Source organism: Monodon monoceros, unplaced genomic scaffold, assembly GCF_005190385.1.
Source record: "Monodon monoceros isolate NGI ecotype Baffin Bay Population unplaced genomic scaffold, NGI_Narwhal_1 Super_Scaffold_12, whole genome shotgun sequence".
Lineage (NCBI taxonomy): Eukaryota > Metazoa > Chordata > Mammalia > Artiodactyla > Monodontidae > Monodon > Monodon monoceros.
Window position 1 is genome coordinate 33,280,773 of NW_021703768.1, and position 20,103 is coordinate 33,300,875.

Genomic DNA, 20,103 nt, shown 5'->3' on the forward strand with positions numbered 1-20,103 from the left:
TAAGTAATTATATATTGTTTTTGTCCCTCAAACCCAGAAAAATTTACTTATTTCTTGATATGAGTACGTCTGTGGTATTTTAAAAATGATTTAAATTTTGGTTATTCTCTGGGATACTGAGATTTAGAAATTGATATGGAAATAAAAACAATCCACTAATTTTTGAATTGTTGTTTATAAACTTTCAGCGGCTATAAAACAGTTTAATTGGAATTGTTTGGACTTCCTATGAGGTAAGTTTAAAAAAGATTTGAACCAGAAATCCAGGGATATGACTCTAAACTCTGATCTTAGATAAGTCATTACCAACTAGAGATCTTAATGTGAGAGAAGCTAGTTTTCTTTTATTTTATATACATATATTATACATTTCATATATACATATATTATAAAGCTTGGGTTTTTCCACCAAAATTTTTAGGGTAAAAACAATCTTATGATATTTGTTTTATTTAGTCAAATTTAAGGTAAAGAGCTACAACAGATATTTGTGGGACTGTATTTGAAGAGGTTAAGTCACCTTAGTGTAATGTGTTTAACTTTTTCCTGCCACTTATTTGCAAAATTTGCAAAATTATAAACAGCAGGATACCCATAATTAACTCTCAAAGTTAAATAAAAAACACAGCTAATTTTAAATTACTGATTTAAAACGTGACATTCTACAAATATCTTTTACTGTTAATTTTAATAGATAATTTTAATTGTTTCAGAAAAATCTTTAGTAAGTATATAAAAATAATTTCATTAATTAGCTTTTACTCTTTTTTTTTTTTTTTTTTTTGGCTGTATGCGGGCCTCTCACTGTTGTGGACTCTCCCGTTGCGGAGCACAGGCTCCGGACGTGCAGGCTCAGTGGCCATGGCTCACGGGCCTAGCCGCTCTGCGGCATGTGGGATCTTCCCGGACCCAGGCACAAACCCGTGTCCCCTGCATCGGCAGGCGGACTCTCAACCACTGCGCCACCAGGGAAGCCCTAGCTTTTACTTTCACTGTAGTTTACATTTCTAATGTAACTATGTTCCAACGTTTTATATTCTATGTACATTCACATGGTATCTTTAATCCTTTAGATAGCTACTGACAACAGAATACAAATTATGTGAAATTTTAAAGTATAACAATATATAGTGATTGGAACTCTTCTAAACATCACTGGGACATCAACAGAATGACACATGTGCCAAAATAATTTAATATACTGTCTTTGATATTTCATTGACTTTTAGTGAAGCCCTATACGTATTTTTCATTTTATTGTTTTGAATGCGTGTTAATCAATGTAGGAGGATGGGGCATCTTTTATTAAATAGTTTGTGGTTTGATTTATACCTTTTAAATATACAGACATATGGTACACAGGCCTTCATTTGTACTCTTGACCCAGGCCCTGCAAATGTTGAGACAGTCTAACTTTTGACAGCTTAGATATAGCATGACTCTTACCTTTTCCAGATGTATGGAAAGGGCTGTTTTTCTATGTTTGTTTCATTAATGTGAGAATCCTGAAAACAACAACAACAACAACATACTTTCTAATTTATTTTGTATAGAAATCAACTCATACAATGTTCTAAAGTTGTGAGATAAATTATTTAAAAGTTGTTTTAAGTGTTTTTTTAAATATGAGAAGTTATTTATAATTTCAGTGAAGATCCTGGGTATTGAGTTTGGAATTATCTATTAATATACCACCAATAAAGCAGAGCTCATGAACAATCACTTTTTAACTGATTATTCACTGTTCTGATATATACTATATGTCTTTTTTTATGAGGGAGTTCCATGTGACATATTCCTTCCATTTGAAGAATGAAGATTGAGGCTGTTCACAGAGGACCTCAGGGAAGAATCTATCTCATCAGTCATTACTTCTCTCCCCCCACCCAATTGGTTGGTCTCTTTGACTCAATCTTCATGATTCAAGATGTGAGTCTGTCTAACGCTGCCAGAGATGCTTGGTGGGGTTCCATGTTTCAGTGGACATCTCTGATATCTGACTCAATTGAAAACTCCCTCCTTTTGATATGAATTCCACAGTATATGTTGAAAGGTTCTATAGTTAGTTTTCCTTTCTCTTTTTTATATAAGCCCTCAACGTGCCTGCTTTTGAATTGTTTCAGTCTTTACTTTCAAACAAATCATAATTTGTAAACTTTTACCTACCTTCCACAGTTCCAAGTTCAAGTAGCTTCACCAGGCATGGAGCCAGGGCATTAGGGTATGATACCTTGTCATTAGATAAGAGACATGGTGACTAGGCTTGCTCAGCCTTTCTTCATAAGTTCTTTGTAAGAATCTTACTTCTCTGGGCCTCTTACAGTCTGTAAAGTAGTGACTGAATGGGCCTTCATGTCTCTTAAAATGCCAACATTTTTTGAATCATTACTATTCTTTTAGGTACTTTGGTACTCATTTATCAATGAAAGAATAATTGATACATAGTTACTCCAATATGTATGTTGATAATACAAGGAAGAAGTAAAAAAATAAACTTTATGTTTCCTTCAACTGCCTCTTTCTAATTTCAAGAAGTGTTACACAGTTTTAGAATTCTAGGATAATGTAATGTTCTTTTTTGTCTGTGTGACTGTATAAGAATAGATCTTTTCATGTCCCCTTCTTAGTCTTTATTCATTGAAGAGCTCTTGTACAAGACTATCCCTCTATCAATGATCCTTATTCTACTGAGATGTTATTCAGCTCCAATACACTGCCATTTTTTTATAATAAGAGCTTTATTGAGATGTAATTCACATATCATACAATTCATACATTTAAAGTGTACAATTAAACAGTATTTTAGTATGACCAAAGACATGCTACAACACATAGTCAATGTGAGATTAAACCATAGTTTTATACAGGGATAGGTTGATGCAAAAAATTAGAAGCATACTTCCTATTTTACTTATGTTTTGAAATAACACCCCCCCCACCTCTGCAACACACACACACACACACACACACACACAACACCCTTTTTACTGGATTGGAGAAAATAGCAAGAATGACATGGACGCATAATGTTTTTTTAGCCATGTACTGTGTTTCTATCTTTGAGAAAATAACATTGTATTACATCTGATGTGACATAACGAAATATAAGTCAGGTTGAGTATGGGTAGAATCCATTGACCAATTACAAAATAGAAGAGGTCTCCTGGGTGCTAAAATATCCAGGTTTTAGTTGTAATGATGAAGGGCAACTTTGTACCTCCAGGTCTGCCCCATGTTTCTATCTTTAAATACATACACACATACATGCATACATACTGCCATTTCTATACAATGTATTTTGTTCATTCTCCTCCAAATATCAAGTAGTAGTTTTAGGGACTTTCATCCTGCTCTAAGTATTCATTATTATTTTCAGAGACTTTCAAAAACAGCATTATTCAAACTGGGATACATGTATCCCAGGGGTATATAAAGACTTTCCATGTGGTAAGAGGGCAAGATATTAATTCTAATGGGATAATGTTAAGATAATCAACTACTGAATCTTCAACATTTACTCCTAAATTTTATCTCGTAGAATACATCTCCCTGAGAACTCATCTGTGGTTCAAATATCCCCTTCAAAATCACTCGTCCCTCATTTTTACACAGTAAAGGCACAGCTCTCACCCATATTCAGTCTTACTTTACCCATGGGCATGTATCAAAACTTTTGTGGCACCAAACAAAGAGAGATATAGCGGTGACAGTGATGTGAAAATGAATAACTCTAATGAATAGGTAAGAAATCATTTTTGCAAGTCTAGTGGTTTGCAATTCTTTACTTTCAAGAGCATTGAAGGAAGACATAATAAAAATGTCAGCCAATTCATCATTAAAAATATTTTTGATGAAAGATTCTTAGGTGGCTTTTGGCATAAAACTTGGATGAAATGTAAAGAATTGATTGATAGTACACTAGAAAAACTCTTTGCATTTTTATTTACTTAATATGTGAACAGAATTTCTCAGCCCTTACATCTATAAAAGCAAAAACCAGGAATAGAATTTATGCTGTCTACTCTAGCAAAAACTAATGTTATTCATAAACACATTAACTCATTAGTGAATAAACCAACACAAATCAACAGCAGATGCACTTCCAAAAATACTTTTTATGATTAGTATTTTGTTTCAAGTTTATATTTACATCATTTTGATCAATTATGAACTAGCAATAATTGTAATGACTTTTTAATTCAGAAGAACTTTCATTTTAACACTTAGAGATTTGTGGGTCACAGAATTTAAAAATTTTAATTCCAATATGTACATATTTTTCTTAAATAAAAGTCTGAGTGATGAGTATAAGATTTGCAAGCATGAAATTATATTACATTAGGATAAAATGCTATGTAGGAACTAGGATGAAAGTTGTAGCTCATGAAAAAAAAGAGATATAAAGCTTAAGACTATTGACATTGTTTATGCATTTGTAAATGATAATGGTGAGTATGGAATCATCATGGTATTTAGACTGCAGGAGATACATTTAAGAGTATTACAGTAGCTTTATTTTAAAAGTCAGTACTTACAATATGTTGGAATTCATATCTTTTGCAACTAATTAAACTTTCGTTGAAAAGTTATTGATATCGATTTGCAAATGTGTGTGGGATGTTTTCTTCAATATTCCTTTAGGAGTAAAAACGCAAAACTTTTGGAGACTCTAGTCTATTGACTAAATCATCACGTATCCTTCAGCCCCTTTTAAAGATAAAGAGTGAATGAGCCTGGGTAGCTAAACTACCCAGATATCCTCTAGACATCATGATTTTTTGAAATTATTAAATATTTTCTTTAGTGTAGTATAAACATCAAATATTTTCTTTTAAATGAGATAGTTCATATTTGAATGAAAATTAACTTTACTATCATTCTGGAGTTACTCAGCAAAGTTGTGCTTTAAGATATGTCTGTGGTGCCTTCACATTGAATTAATGGTGTTCACTGCCCTCACACCTGCCATAATTTCTAGGTCATGGTTCTTTCATGATGTTTCTCTGGTTCTCCAGAACTCCAAATTCATCTTAGCCTTGCTGGACAGAGATTTATACTTCTACACTTTATATTTTACTGAAATCACACCCTTGTGGGCTTTTAAAGCTTATTATTAATTACTTTGTTTTTGGAAAGTTCCCGTTATTTCCCAGAAGTCCATAGTTTTAATTATTATTTGATAAACACTGCATAGAAAAGAATATTCTAACTTGCTTAAGAATCCTAAAAAGATGATATTATATATAATGATAATTATAACACTAGCAATATCACAAACAACAGATAGAAAATTTACCCAAGGCAACATGACAACTAAGTGGCAGGGTAATTTGCTACCAAAACCTAAACTCTTAACTGTTATACCAAAGTAGTAGCTGCAGTTATTACTAGGATCTACATACAATATTACACATATAATTGGCCTTCCAACTTTCTAACCTTTTAAAATCTAAATTTATTAATTTAAGTTTTAAGTGGCTAGGTCATAAAAATAATATAATTAGGAATAAATGGTCAAATCTCATCCATCGTAGATGGAAGGTCACAGATTTCTCCTTTCATGTGGTCTATTTGTCTTCAAAATGATGCCACTGGTTATATTACAGACCAGTGTGGCCGGAACTCGGCAAAGGACCACCACTCCTAAAAGGCTTAGAGGTCTAAATTCTACTAACTGACATTATATTAGAAAGTCACATTTATTAATAAACTGTATTACTGGAAAGGCAGAGAAATTAAACGTTCTTTACTGCTGAAGAGGTTTTTTTTCCCTCTTTGCAAGCCTGAGTTCCCAAATCAGTGTGAAATCAGATTTTGTTGTTTACATTGGTCTTAAATTTAAAATGTCATAATATGTTTTTTAAAGTTGATTTATGCCATCTCCAACCATGCCAAGGGGAGAAAAAAGACGATCAAATTTTGTACTTGAAGTACATAATTCCTTTTACTACCACCACTCTGAAATATTTTTTTAAAATAGTCATGGGAACTGCAAAAACCACTTTATCCTCTGAAACAAACATGATGGAATCAAATAAAATGATTTTTGATAGTTTTTTCCCTTTACTGAGAAAGTGTTTAACCAAGTTGTACTTCCATTGCATAACACTACATGTTCCCTGGAAATATCTTTCACATAAAATATCATTAAGCATTATTCTGAAAATATCACAATAGAAAAATGATTCTATAGATATGGCAACCATAAAACAATAAGAGTAAGAAACAGGTTTCAGGACTAGAGTGAAATATTAAATGAAAACCAGCCTACATAGGCCAAAATTGGAAGAAGAGAAAAGCTAGAAGTTGGCTAATAAAGAGAGAAGTCCCAGAAATAAAAAAAATAAGTCATATTTTGTGCTAAGATAAGACAAAAAACAATGGACAAATAGTTTTGAAACTGAATTCTTCTTTCCTCGGTTTTAAGAAGATGGGTAGAACATGATTCTGTACAAAATGGAAGACCAAAAAATCACCTTTTGTGAAATTTTTGCTGAAAATATGTTTAACTCTAGTGCTGACTTGTTCTTAATTGTAATTTGATATCTTTTTAGAAAGAAATCAATATATACATTGGGCTTCATACACAGAAATTTATGAAGGATTGTGGAGTTAAAGGGAAACTTCAAGATGAAGTCCAGCCCTCATTCATCATTCGTTCATGCATTTATTTAATATTCCATCATTCACTCAGCAAATATATTCTTCAATAACTGGGGACAGATCAGTGAATAAACAGATAAAAATCCTTATTTGTAGGCTGGTAGGGAGATACAAACAACAAACAAGTAAATATATAAAGCAGCGATAAGGGCTCTGTAGAAAGAAAAAAGGTAAGGAATGGTGATAAAGAGAATGGAAGTAATTGCATTAGTAAATAGGATGTTGGGAGGAAGGTTTCACTGAGAAGACGACATCTGAGGAAGCTCTGAAGAAGGTGAGGGATGACACCTGTAGATACCTAGTGCAAGAGCTGCTTAGAAGCAACAAATGCAAAGAGCTCAAGATAGTGGTGTGCCTGTCATCAGGGCAGGTACCAGGGGTATAGAACCTGCCAAAAGGTCAACTCTGGGCAGATACATTATTAAAAGATGTCCTATCATATGGACTGATGCAGGATTTCAGTCAGGGCCACCCTTAGGTTGTATGGGGTTCCAGGCAAATAATTTTTGTGGTCTCTGTCTTTATAAACAATTTGATTAATTGGTATTACATTTTAATTGGTCTGTGCATGAAGATTTAGAATAATGAGTAGATAAGAGGTACTTATTTGTTTATTGGGAGCAATCATCCTGGCTACAGATGGGCAGAGATTATTATTCAGCCTCTTTGTTCCCAGCTCCTAGTACTCATATCCTTACAAGAGGCACTTTCTCCCATCCTGTTAATTCCATTGCCTGTTTCATTTGCCCTGCTGCCTAGTCATCAATTCAATCTCTAGCCCTTGGCAAGATTCTGTACAATTACTGTGCAATTTTATTAGACCAACTAGTGTACTTGAAACAGTGACACCAGTAAGAAGATTATTGTAATAATCCAGGAGATCGATGATAGTGATCAACTGTGTCAAATACTGCTGAGACATCAAAAAATATGAGGCCTGAGGAATGATCATTGGATCATCAGCCTTCCCTGAATGTTCATGTTGACTAACGTGAGAACACCACAAGAAATAGAAAATTCCTTGCTAAAGTACTCATTCTACATTTCCACAGCTCTGGATGTTGCACTTCTGCTTACGGTACGCAACGTCTAAAACTTAAAGCTTAATTGCCTGATGAGTCCATGAACTAGTTTAGTTTTTAATCTTCTGAGAGTACCGCAAAGAACACATCAACATGGAAAACCTTCCTCCTTCGTTGAATCTGTTAGTAAAGGAGAGATTCAGCTGAGAATTTGGAGACTGGTCCAAATAAACCTTAAATTCTTGTTCACTTTCTTAGTTTCCTAAGAAACTAATCCATTGTTGGTTTTTGCCAAGGGCCAGAGATCGAATTGGTGATTTAGGCAGCAGGGCAAATTAAATAAGCAATGGAATTAGCAGGATGGTAAAAAGTGGTCCAGGTAAAGATTTGGGTACCAGGGGCTAGAAATGAGGGGACTCTTATAGTAGCTCCTGCCCCACATCTACAACCAGGGTGATTGTTGACACTGAGCCATGCACCTGGTTAGGCAAGTGGTACCTACATGCTTTTTGCTTTGGATCATAGTTAATTTCAGAATGTGGGTCAATTCAACTCATAAATAGAGGTAAATAGGCACATTTGTCAGGCAGTATCTGACATTAGAAACTGGTTAGAGAGGCCATAATTGTGGAACGATGCCCAATAATAGAAACTTGGAGCTAGGCCTTCCTTATGATAGCAGAAGTATATGCTATATGTAAAACAGGGCTGTTATATGGTTTAGATGAACTAATATATGTGAAATATTTTATTATATAAATTTAAAATGGTATTATGATAGCTCAGAGAGAGTTTTCTTTTATACCTGACATATATATTATGGCATTTTCAAGCCTCACTTGAGATATTTCTGGAAAATGAGGTACAGAACACAAGATATCAATCAAAGCTGCAGAGAGCAGATTTTCCTCTTTTTGTTTTATTTTCTTAAAAAATTTTTAAGAAATTACTTGAGAATTTGGTTCAGGTTATAAATAAGAAGCGTCCAGGGATAAGACCCATCTATGAGTCAGCATGAGTCAGTAATTCAGTAAGCCTGGGAACTGGAAATGAGTTGGAATGTAATAGATTTCTAGTGCTTAAACGTGAATAAAGCTTTCTGAACGCCTGAAATTGCAAATGTCTGTGGTTGTCTGTTTGAAGATGATTTTGTAACACAAAGAAATTCAGGGAAAGGTCTTTCATACAGGACAAAAAGCGGCTACCCTGTCACATTAAGAGAAATATTTGACTTGGGTAACTCAAATATGATGAAGTAAGAAGTTCTATCGTGTGAAATCCTGGGGCATCCACAACTAGTGAAAGCTCGGATTGCTGGAAATGAAACTTGAAATAAACCATTTCAGGGATAGATGCCAACAAATTTAATATTATAAAACAATAGGAACTTTGAAGTTTTTTAACACTGTAATATAAAGAGGGGTCCCCACTTATTGAAGGAAGTAGCTAAATTTTATTTCATCTATGTCTTTAGGTCTATAGAGGGTAGGTTCTATGGTGAGGATGGTAAAAAACCTCTAAATAAGTTTCCTGTGAGTTTCTGTTATAGGAGAGCAAACAATCAAACAGGCATATAATTACTCACTGCCAACTACTGAGCTAATTAACTTAGAGATGAAAACAGGGATATTGAGAAGTTATACATTATAAGCAGAATCACATTTAATCACATTTCAAGTAATTAAAAAACCAGAATAACATAGAGACCAATCAGAATGGGTGGCACAATCACCCAGGAAGGGTACCACCTGCAGCTAACCAGTAGAGCCTTACTGGTAAGTCATTGCTGAATATTAGTCCAGGTTATGAGTAAATTCATACAGCAAATTAATGATACACGTGAGATTTTAATTTCAACCTAGTTTACTAACTCTCCCTGTCATATACACAAATTTTGTTCATCTTTATATGTTGGAATTTGATTGCTATCTCACAAGCTGTTTGGAAAAGTATACGAACTGTTGAGGTTGCCGAGAAATAAATTAAAAAATTTTCAAACAATAAGCAAATTAATTTGAATAAGGGTAAATAATAATAGAGTAAATCACAATTATTTCTCAAGACCTTTGTAAAAGTATGATAGCTACTTATTTGACTCCAGTAAAAAAAAAAAATAGAAATTAGCTCAGTTTGTAGGATATATTGAGGAGCCTCAGCTAGAGTATATGCTTTCCTATGACTTAGAGTAGTATTGTGTGGTTTGCATTGAGCGCTTGGTTAGAGAGGGACGATCAGCGTTGTCGGTTTCTTATTTATGGTGCTGTAATTCTAAAAGCAGCAAACTGGAATTACTGATGTGGCAGCTGATATCTTACCACACTTCTAAATCATAATGTTGGCTATAAATTAGAGATAGATGATCCTGAATGTATTCCCAAGCTCCTTCAGAACCACTTGTGTTGTAGGCCTGTGCTAAGTTAACAAAAGCTTCACAATAAACTATGTACCTGAATAGGGAGTTGCAAAATAAATGCTATAGAGAAATAAGTTTAGAAGCAGGAGACCTTTTTTAAATAATTATTTTAAATCAGATTTGTCATATTAGATAATATGAAAGGCTTTTGATTTTCATACATTTTTACATATTTACAAATTTTCCCAAGACCTATTCCATTTCTTTTCATTCTTATAGAGTACGTGGAAATACGATGGATTCAAGATAGGCAAAGTTCAGTTTTGCAAGAGGAAAAGAGTTCTGGAGATCAGTTCTGCAACCATGAGAATGTATTTACTACTGAAATGTACACTTAAAAATGGTTAAGATGCTAAATTTATGTATATTTTATCAAAATTTTTTAAACTGCTGAAAGAAAATGGGTAAAAGACAAGCAAAAAGCAATGACATGTGCTTGGGAAACTCCTAAGTCGCTTCACCCATGAAAGGTCCCACAAATAAAATATCTTTAGTCATGTAACTTCTTAATCAGCAGCCTTTAAAGCACCCATAGTAACTTACTTCCTGTAGTTTGGATACATGAGGGCAGAGGCTTTGTCTATTTTGTTCAATGCTGTATCCCCATTGCCTAGAAGAGTGCATGACATAGAGCAGACAACAAATAGGAGGACACGTTTCTTATTTTCTATGCTACATTATCTGATAAAAGCTAAAAGAAAAAGTGAATCCATGAGGACAAGTTTTTTATGACCCTCAGTGCTAGAAGAAATGTATTTTAAAGCCCCGGTTTTGAGCATAATATACAGTCCATTTAAAAATATTGTTTATGCAGTTGCATTTTACAATACCATAAGAGTACCTCCCAATACCCCACATATTTTATGGCTTTCTGGAAATTTAGCAGATGTATTGAGCACAGAAGAATTTTGGATTCCAGCAAGACTGGAAATGTCTAAGTTATACCTTGCCACTTTTCTTTACAGCAAGAATCCATTTCAAAATGTTTATTCAGTCAATAAACATCACGAACCCTCAAAGAGGGAAATTACAATATGCTGCGCTTCCCAAACACTTTTTAATCACAGAGCACTGTGAGAGTGTGTATGTGTATAGTACTCGTGAAATATTTCCTGGAAAGAATGTTCTCCAGCCCAGCATTCATTCCACAGAACAGAGTTTGGGAAATCAACCCTCGAAGTTGATTCTAAGGAACTATCTGTTAGGTGAAACCATATTAAGTTTCTACTTAGTCAGTTAATGTGGCGCAGGTGTCCTGTTGGATGATCTAATCAGCTTTAATATTTACAGACTCTCAAAGAAATCCATAAATACCCTTTCAGTATTAATTTAGTCCCGGACACTGAGATGCTTGGAGAAACAGTGTTCTCAGTACAATTTATTTTCAGATCAGACTCAGCCTCCCAGCAGACTCTTCCTTCCTGCGACTTTTTTTCATAGCTCTCCACTATTCATCTCTAAATTTCGACACCATTATTTTTTTATAATATAAAGCCATTCACTTTAATTGCATTTTTCCAACATGAGACTAATGTTTTTCAGTTCAGGAACAGGTAGAAAAGCACTTTATTTTTGGAGTCATGTTTTTGTATTATATTTGAAATCCATCTCACTAAGATTTAGGTGTATCTTCTTTTTTTCCAGTTGATGTGTACTCCATAAATACTATTTAAACTGATGTTTCATTATGGGGTATTACTGAAACATATGATTAACACAATTTATATGGACCAACCCAAAAGCAAATTCTTTTGGTAAAGATAAAAATCCTTTCCGTCTTATTTTAAAAGGATATATGTATTTGATTATTTTCATAAAGTAGGATGTAACTGCAACCATGATATTTTAGTTAAGGTGGTGTTGGTAATAACACTATCGATAATTTGGAATTGCCAAAGAGATTTTGTCTATTTATTTTTATCTAATCTTTGTAATTACGCTGTAAGGTAGATATTATTATAAAGTACAAAATGATACTGAGAATCAAAGAAGTTTAAGTGACTTGCTTAAGTATCTACAGTTAGTAAGATAAGCTGAAACTTAAATCTAAATTTACCATGTCCAGTTTTGAGTCCTCTTTCATTAGCCAACAGCTACTTGTGTTCTTGCTAAACGTACGATATAATTCAAACAATTCAGCAAGTGTATTTGTATGATAAATTCTTAGGAAAGGAATCAATGAATCAAATGAAACATGCATTACACATTTTGATGTACATTGACAAAATCTTTTCAAAGGCTGAGCCAATTACATTTTTACACAGGAGTTTGTTTACTCGTGCTCTAGACAAATGAATTTATTGTTAAATACTAAAAAATTAATAAATTGTTTTTCCAGTAGTTTTGATTTCTTAAGTGGTGAGTTATCTTGAGGACTTTTAAATGTTTTTACAGACATGTATAGTTCTGTTTTTATAAGATACTCTTTTTTTAGAAAAACTGTTAGTTTTTTTCTTACTGATTTGTAAAAAATCATTGTACCTAAAGAAAATTAGCCTTAATTTATTGGCATATAAATTAGTGTGGAACCAAATTTATCTTTATGATAACACTCTTCTCAGTCACTTGCATTCCAATATATTTTCTCTAGTGGTAGAGAAGAGGTGGAATGTTAGCTAATACACTGGGAATTCAACACAATCCGTGGTCTATTTTTTTCTGTGCCTTGCTCTAAGGCAGAGAAAAAAAATAAGCAAATAAGCAAAGCATTATTTGCTTTATTTCCCATCAGATTTTCTTTTATGTCAAAATATGGATATGCTCATGGGAAAGTGTCACACATGCAAAAGTCATCTGCCATGAAAGTCACAGAAGAAAGTTTGAGAAATATTTATCTAGCATATCATCCCGTTTCTAATGAGTTGGGGGTGGGGTGGAAGTGAATAGGTGGGAGGGCAAGAAAACCCATTTGCAAGGACGTGGGTGACTCACTAAGAGTCATGGGATTAATGACCGTCAAGGCCTAAGACAAAGACCCTCTTAGAATCCTCGCATTTCTATCCCCACTCCCGTCTGATGCATAAATTCTACTGCCCTGGCATTCCATTTCTTCCTCAGATCCAAGCAAAGAAAAACAGCATCCTAAGAAGCTCTGCAACATTCTTGCTATGGTTTCCCATAAAAATCCCCTTGATAATTAGCTAACACGAAGCATTCACATGAGTTTATTTGGGAATTGGCCGCTGCTGTGTTTTCACTGTTGTTGCTGCTGCTGAAATAGTTTGAGTCTGAAATCATTATGGCTGTGGTTAACATTTCTTTGGCCAGAGGATATTGTGAAAGACTCCATCACCACAGAAACAGATGAATATTCCTCCGCTCATACTGGAAAAAAGTGAGTTGGTGACAGCAGCTCCACTACTTCATGGGAGGCCTCCAGCCGTGACTCAGGCTCGTGAGTTGATGTCCCCAAACAAGATGATCCATTTCCTCTCCTGCTGGTCCATGCGGCTGCTCACAGGATCCTTGTACACTGACCAGTTTCTTTAATTTGAAAAGTTACTTTTCTACCAACTACTTTCCATGTTTCTGCCGGCTTTCATAAAGGAAGGATGCCCCGTTATGCTATCTGGCAAACAAAAAAACCAAAAAACTTCTCTCTTAAAGCTAATGATTAAAATTCCTAGTTTCCAACTCTTGAGCCATAATCTTTTCCTTTAATATTCCAAAATAATAAATGTAATTATAGAAAACTTTCAAAAAACCCAAAGAAATCACCTCCTATGCCAGCATCCCAAAATTAATTCTGTCGACATTGTAGTGGGTGGTTTCTTTCCTGTGAATTTATGTCTCATGGCCTTTTAAAGATTTGATTTAATTAAAGGTAACCTAAAAGAATACAAGGTCAATTAGTTTTATATACTTAGATGATATAGTATTTTCATTTGATGAAACATTCATCTCTTAGTGGTGAATCTTTCTGTAAAAATCACTAAGCACTAAAGCTCTTTAGCTTTACTTTGCCCATCTCTAAAATGGGGTTTCATGACCCTTAAATTCTTTTAAAAATTTATACTTTTATGATTCCGCTCAAAGGCAAACAGGGAAATCCCTCAACTCAATTGTGTGGGAAGCATCAGAATGAGTTAGAAGGTCTTAATTTACCATCTCAGAAACAGAAACAACATCAGACTAAGTGGTTATTTTTAGGTACAGATATATTTTGGTTTTCAGAGAAACCAAGAAAATGACTCTTCCTTTGCAAGAATGCTATCTGTTGCATAGTTTTATATTTTCTTTTACAATGTGATCACAGTTTTGAAAGGCTTCTGGTCAGTATCAAGATGGTATCTTTCTTTTTCTTGTAAACAATGGCCTCATTATTTTAATTACAGAACATTAGTTCTTTATGGAAACTCAAACAAATCCAAAAAAGTACAAAGAAGATGTAGAAATGTCTCCAAATCCCATCACCACAAAATAATTAGAATTAGCATTTGGTCAACATCATTACAAATATCATCTGTGCATTTATATAAAGAAAAAGATGAACAAACAGACGAACAAAAAGATGGAAAGGAAGTATGACAAATTTACATAGTATGTATATTCCAGCTCTCTATGTAGGATTACTTTTATAATATTGTGATCATTCTATACACACAATTTTAAAGTTTAAATGTACATGAACCTAATAGAAAAAATAAGGAAACTGAATTTGAAGTGAAGGAAATGCTGAACTTCACTCAGATCAATGCTTCTTCAACCCAAAGGATGGGGGAAATGATTATGAAAAATATAAGAATGTTATAATCATTTTTTCCTTTATTTTTTTAATTTTCTGAAAATTAACTTTTGATATCAAAGGTAAGGAGCTTAGGGTTCTTACATTCTCTCTACCCTTCCTTCCCCTGTCTCATTTTTATTGGTTTTATTATCACTATTGTTTTTAAAGATTTTTAAAATTTCTGCAGACATAATTCTTACAGTTGTTTAATATTTGTTGTATGTTCAATTGATTCAATGCTCAACACCAGTTCTTTTCCCAAAGTTTCTCAATGTCTGAGTACTTCATTTTAATTCATCTCTTAATTAGTCTGATTTCATCCACAACATAATATTTCAAGAAGGGCTCTGGTTGTTACATTTCACATATTCTCTTATTTAAAATTCAGGCAAGAGCCCTCTATATGTGAATTATGCCTTTATTATTAGAATAAAGGCAAGAGCCCTTTATATGTGAATTATGATTCTGTTAGATAAAAATTTTGGAATAACAGTTTTTTTCCTCTATGAATTCCACCGTTAAAGAGTCACAGTTGCATCGCATTATCATATATCTCTGTGATAATGGTTGTAAAACACTTAGAACAGTGCCTGGAAAGCTCACAGAATGTCCTATGTAAATGTTTTTCAGTAAATAAAAATCTGAGATCAAACTTTTAAAAAACACTTTAAAAGTATATTGCTTAGTTTGTTCAGATGTTTGAAGATATTTTTCTTTAGTTTTATACTTCAATACAGTGAGTAGGATATGCTACAATATTGATTATTCTGCATCAGTATTTCTTGGAATATGATGCATCATTTCAAATAGCAGATTAAATTTTCTCTTCATTTTAGGGAATTTTCTTCTTTTATATCTCTGAGTACATTTCTCTACCATATTTATTTCTGCCTCTATTTCAGGGACACCAATTTTGCTTCAATTGTTTCAATTCTGTTTCTCCGTCATATTGATGAACATCTCATCTTTTAAATTCCTTTGTATTTTTCTTCCTGTGTTTATTTTGATTACCCTAAACTTTTCCATAAATGTCATTTTTAGTATGTCTTTGTTCTTCTTGTTCTTCTTAATTAATTTATTAAATATGCAACAGTTGAGTTTTTGTTAAGATGTTTCCATAGCTCTATAATCACTATTTTCTCTTATTCTATTATTTTATTACATTTTCTTTGATTTCAAAATTTTCCAGCTTTATTGAAATGTAATTAGCACATAACATTGTGTAAGTTTAAAGTGTACAACATGAATATTTGATGCATGTATATATTGTGAAATTATTACCACAATAAGATTAGTTAACACATCTATCACCTCATATAATTACCCATTTCTTGTAATTAAGATCATTTAAGATCTACTCTGTTAGCAACATTCACATATACAATACTGTATTATTAACTATAGTCACCATGCTATACATTAGATTCCCAGAACTTATTAATCTTATAACTGGAAGTTTGTACCCTTTGACCAACATCTCATTAGCCTCAAACCCCAGCCCCTGCCAACCACCATTCAAGTTCAGCTTTTTTTAGATTCTACATATAAGTGAGATCACACAATATGTCTTTCTCTGTCTGACTTATTTCACTTAGCATAACACCCTCAAGTTTCATCCATGCTGTCCCAAATGGAAGGATTTTCCTCTTTTTGTGGTTAAATAATATTTCATTGAATATACATCCACATTTTCTTTATCCAATTATATGTTAATAGACATTTAGTTTACTTCCATGTCTTGACTATTGTGAATAATGCTGCAAGAAATATGGGGGTGCAGATATCTTTTTGAGATAGTGATTTTGTTACTAAGTCCAAGCTCATACTGCTTGCTGCATGACAGACCAAATCGAGAGAGACAAGGTATTGGGGCAAGGAATAGAGACTTTATTTGGAAAGCCAGCAGACTGAGAAGATGGCAGACTAGTGTCCCAAAGAACCATCTTACCAGAGTTAGAATTCAGGCTTCTTTTATACTGAAAGGGGAGGGGGTGTGGCTAGCTGTTGCAGACTTGTTGGTGCCTGCCAGACCTCAGAGGGAATATGATAATCCTTTGTTCTTGTAGCTATCCAAGTAAGACTGGTCACAATGTTCCTGTAAACCTCCAACAAGATGAATGTTAATCTCTGTTCCGCAACTTTTTATCTCTCTGTATATAGCTTTAGAGGTCAAGCCTGGGAAGCAGAGCCTTGAGAATGGGCAATCATGCATATATCAGGCTATAGGCAACATTATTTTACAAAGGTGCAGAGCCAGCATGACTAAGCACAGGCAACAGAGCACAAAGGTTACAGCTAAAAGGAATACATCCAATATGGGGTCAGGTTTTTTTTCTCTGTTACAATTTCATTTTCTTTTCTATCTGTGTTTTCTTATAGTTCACTGAATTTCATTAGGAGGATTATTCTGAATTCTTTGTCAAACAGTTCATAGATCTGCATTTCTTCAGGGTCAGTTATTGAAGCTTTGTTAGTTTCCTTTAGTGGTGTCAGGTCGGCTTGACTCCTTGTGATCCTTGCATTGGTTTCTGTGCATTTGAGTTCTTCTCCAGCCTTTCTCAGCAGTTGAGTGGAGTTACTGACTTGTTCCCTTCCCTTGTGGGCCGTAGGATGTGCTCCACAGCTGCCGGGCATCTCTGGCCAGGCTTCCTGGTTGGATGGGGCTGGATGCTATGCTCAGCATCTGGGTGGTACTGGGAACTTGCTTCTCTGTCCAGCTGTGGCTCTAGAATTGGCTAGAATTGGCTCTGCAGTTGTGATGGCCCACTGGCCAGGGATCCAAATTGATCAGAACTATACCCCAAGCTCCCTGTGTCTTCAAACACAGGGATACAAGTATAAATTCTCAATATTTTATTGAAGAATTTTCTTTTTTAAGTGCCACTCCTAAGAAAATTTAGGAACAGAATCATATTGAAACAGAATATTGGGTACTTTTCCTCAATAATAATTTCTCAGGCAGTATTAAGTCCTACCTATTTCTTCTGGTGAATGTTTATTGTGATTTTACAATTTCTGGTTCACTTAGGTCTTAGGAGAGACTATTTCTGTAATCTGGCTTTATCCTGACATCTGTACTTGGAAAAGCAAATGGGTTGATTTTTCTTTCCTTTTTCATTTTTTTGTCCTTTCATTCCCTTTCCTCTTTCACTTTATTATGTTTTCTTTTAATTTAATTTCTTTGTAAATGTAATACACTAACATGATTAAAAAACTAACAAGTTTATTAAAAAGATATGTCTCATTTCTATTCCCTTCAAGTTCCCATGCATCTCCCATAAATATAAGCTATTATTACTCTTATATATATACTTCCAAAGATTCTTTCTGTATATAAAACCACAAATGAATATTGCACCTTATTTTTCCCATTTTACACAAAACATGCCATATTATATACTTTGTTATACATATATTTTTTCAGTGCTTTGGATATTTTTTCATATCAGAACATAGAAAGCCCCCTCATTATTTTTTACAGCAGCCTCAAATTCCTTTGCATGATATAGCACAACTTTACTTAATCAGTTTACTATTTATAGACATTTGGGTTGGTTTCAAATTTTGACATTATAAATAATACTAAAAACTGTTACATGCCATTTTAAGTTTGATGTTCGCAGGGTTTTTTTTTTTTCTAAGAATTTGTCCATTTCTTCCAGGTTGTCCATTTTATTGGCATAGAGTTGCTTGTAGTAATCTCTAATGATCTTTTGTATTTCTGCAGTGTCAGTTGTTACTTCTCCTTTTACATTTCTAATTCTACTGATTTGAGTCTTCTCCCTTTTTTTCTTGATGAGTCTGGCTAATGGTTTATCAATTTTGTTTATCTTCTCAAAGAACCACCTTTTAGTTTTATTGACTTTGCTATTGTTTCCTTCATTTCTTTTTCATTTATTTCTGATATGATCTTTATGATTTCTTTCCTTCTGCGAAATTTTGGGTTTTATTGTTCCTCTTTCTCTAATTGCTTTAGGTGCAAGGTTAGGTTGTTTATTCGAGATGTTTCCTCTTTCTTAAGGTAGGATTGTATTGCTATAAACTTCCCTCTTAGAACTGCTTTTGCTGCATCCCATAGGTTTTGGGTCGTTGTGTCTCCATTGTCATTTGTTTCTAGGTATTTTTTGATTTCCTCTTTGATTTCTTCAGTGATCACTTCATTATTAAGTAGTGTATTGTTTAACCTCCATGTGTTTGTATTTTTTACAGTTTTTTTCCTGTAATTGATATCTAGTCTCATAGCTTTGTGGTCGGAAAAGATACTTGATACAATTTCAATTTTCTTAAATTTACTAAGGCTTGATTCGTGACCCAAGATATGATCTATCCTGGAGAATGTTCCATGAGCACTTGAGAAAAATGTGTATTCTGTTGTCTTTGGATGGAATGTCCCATAAATATCAATTAAGTCCATCTTGTCTAATGTATCATTTAAAGCTTGTGTTTCCTTATTTATTTTCATTTTGGATGATCTGTCCATGGTGAAAGTGGGGTGTTAAAGTCCCCTGCTATGAATGTGTTACTGTCGATTTCCCCTTTTATGGCTGTTAGTATTTGTCTTATGTATTGAGGTGCTCCTACGTTGGGTGCATAAATATTTACAATTGTTTTATCTTCTTCTGGGATCGATCCCTTGATCATTATGTAGTGTCCTTCTTTGTCTCTTCTAATAGTCTTTATTTTAAAGTCTATTTTGTCTGATATGAGAATTGATACTCCAGCTTTCTCTTGGTTTCCATTTGCATGGAATATCTTTTTCCATCCCCTCACTTTCAGTCTGTATGTGTCTCTAGGTCTGAAGTGGGTCTCTTGTAGACAGCATATATATGGGTCTTGTATTTGTATCCATTCAGCCAGTCTGTGTCTTTTGGTGGGAGCATTTAATCCATTTACATTTAAGGTAATTATTGATATGTATGTTCCTATTCCAATTTCATTAATTGTTTTGGGTTTGTTATTGTAGGCCTTTTCCTTCTCTTGTGTTTCTTGCCTAGAGAAGGTCCTTTAGCATTTGTTGTAAAGCTGCTTTGGTGGTGCTGAACTCTCTGAGCTTTTGCTTGTCTGTAAAGGTTTTAATTTCTCCATCAAATCTGAATGAGATCCTTGCTGGGTAGAGTAATCTTGGTTGTAGTTTTTTCTCCTTCATCACTTTAAATATGTCCTGCCAGTCCCTTCTGGCTTGCAGAGTTTCTGCTGAAAGATAGCTCTTATCCTTATGGGGCTTCCCTTGTGTGTTATTTGTTTTTCCCTTGCTGCTTTTAATATGTTTTCTTTGTATT